A 2,609-nucleotide genomic window follows, 5' to 3' on the forward strand; every position below is an offset into this window, starting at 1 on the left:
TTTCTGTGGCTCTGTCTGTGTGTGCGTGGCTCTGTTTATGTGTATTGCGTATGTGTTTAGGGATGTGCCTGTCTCTTGGTACAACTTCGTGTAAAATGATGTGCGTGTGTGGCTGTAAATCGGATTTGACAACAGTAATTTGTATGTGTGTGGGTGTATGTGTGTGTGTGTGTTTATGTGTGCTTGTTGTCATTTACTGTGTTTGTGGGCTTCCATTCCATGTGTACTTTTGAGCCTGTGTCTGTTGTGCTTCGAGTTGCTTGTCTGCTTTTGTGTCTAAAACCTGTGTCTGTTTGCGTCTATCTACGTATGGAAGTATGTCTGCGTGCATGTACTCTTGTGTAGGTGGCAGTGCCTATTCATGTGTGTACATCTGTGTGTATTTCTGTATGTGTTTCTGTGTGTATGTGGTCACGTGTCTGTGTATGTAATGACGTGTCTATGTATGTGTTTCTGTGTGCACCTATGGTCATGTGCCTGCATGCCTCTGTACATGCTTGTGAATGCATTTGTCCATGTAGTTGTGTGTATAAGCCAGCTAATGTGTGTGTGTCTGTTTGCATCACAGTGTGTCTCTGCGTGTTTTCTTTGCGTGCTGTGTATGCATCTCTGAATGTATGTACATGTGTGTCTGTCGTGGTTTGCCCATGAGTGCATGGGTGTGTCTATGTGCAGTTGTGGTACTGAAATTGTTGTATGTGCGTGTGCCATCTGTTGTGCGTGACTGGTGACTAGAACAGAGGGCGGAGGTGTTGACGCCTATCCCTCCTTTATCGATAAGGCCTTTCCCTTGTCCATTGATCTGACCCTTCTATCGCCCTTCCCCAACCCCCACCCCCACCACCACCCCGCCTCTTCAGTCAAATCTAAGACTAGCCTGGAATCCTTTTAGGAATCAAAACCTCATAATGCCAGACCTGGTCTGGGCAGGGAAACAAGGCCTGCCTGACCGCATCCTTATCACCAAGAACCAGGACAGGAGGGGCCAGGGGGATTATGGGGGTATTAAAAACAATCGCTATATTAGGAATAACAGGAGACCTTGTCCTATGCTTAGAAAATGGCACGCAGGATGGGGTCTGGACAGATTGGCACACATTTTGAGCCATGGCACACACAGGAATAACTAAGAAGTCAGGTGGTGTGTGGCTCTCTGTGTGAGTGTGTGTGTGGCTCTCTGTGTGAGTGGCTCCCTGTGTGAGTGTGTGTGGGGCTCTCTGTGTGAGTGTGTGTGTGTGGCTCTCTGTGTGAGTATGTGTGTGTGGCTCTCTGTGTGTGTGTGGCTCTCTGTGTGTGTGTGGCTCTGTGTGTGTGTGTCTCTGTGTGTGTGGCTGTGTGTGTGTGTGTCTGTGTGTGTGTGTGAGTGTGTGTGTGTATGTGTGTGAGGCTCTGTGTGTGTGTGGGGGCTCTCTGTGTGTGTGTGGGGGGCTCTCTGTGTGTGTGTGGGGGGCTCTGTGTGTGTGTGTGGGGGCTCTATGTGTGTGTGGGGGGGCTCTGTGTGTGTGTGTGGGGCTCTGTGTGTGTGGGGCTCTCTGTGTGTGTGTGTGTGTGTGTGTGTGTGGGGCTCTGTGTGGGTAGCTTTTTTTGTAAGTGGCTCTCTTTGTGGGTGGCTCTGTGTGTGTAGGGGGCACTGTGTGGGTGGCTCTGTGTGTGTGTGGGTGGCTTTGTGTGTGTCTCTCTGTATGTGTGTGTGGGTGGCTTTTTGTGTGTGGCTCTGTGTGTGGTTGCAAATGCAATAGGTCTCACATTTGGAAGAGATTAAGCTATTGGCATTGTAATTGACAATGCCATTTATTTATATGTTTTAAAAACTAAAACATACATAAAAATGTCATGAGCAATTCCAATAGCTCTAACTTTAACAATGCCGAGACCATTGCATTGTAAATGCTTGTTTAATGTTGTGGTCCAATAGACATATATTTAGTTTTGCGTAGGTTTATTTCAAGACCCTTTAGTCTTCAATAACAACTAACATTGTCTAATAGTCTTTGTAGTCCTCTGGGGGTCTGGGAGAGCAGGCTCATATATTTTGCAAACACCCATGTACTTATATGTTCCACACCTAGCCTAGACGAATCATCAGTACAATTTTGGAGTGATGAATTATGTCATTTACATACAATAGGAAGAGAGTGGTGGCCAAATCACAACCCTGTCTTACTCCCTCATGGATGGAATAGCCTCTGTCAGTTCACCTCCCGGACCCCATCACACTTTAGCGAAATTATCTGGAGCCTAACTATTTGCTTCAGGATCTTCTGTGGTACTCCCTGTTGTTGTGAGGATTCTCAGAGGAGATTTCTTGGTACCACGTTAAAAACACAGCCTTTCAATGAGTGTGACATACAGGTGGCCAGCCCTTAGATTGGTGTATTTCCAAGCTATGCCTGACAATCTAAAAACATGGTAGACTGTACTCGCCTTTGCCCCAAAGCCGGCATGATATAGTGATAGGGTATCTTTCTCTGCTATCCAGTCAGTCGATTCGATTCAATAAGCTTTATTGGGTTCGTATAAAAACAACCATAAAAGCACATTGAGAAAATACATCATCATACAAATTTATACAGCTGTGTACAAGATTAATAAACCCTTAGAAACAACAA

The sequence above is a fragment of the Lissotriton vulgaris genome, unplaced genomic scaffold, assembly GCF_964263255.1.
Source record: "Lissotriton vulgaris unplaced genomic scaffold, aLisVul1.2 SCAFFOLD_4510, whole genome shotgun sequence".
Lineage (NCBI taxonomy): Eukaryota > Metazoa > Chordata > Amphibia > Caudata > Salamandridae > Lissotriton > Lissotriton vulgaris.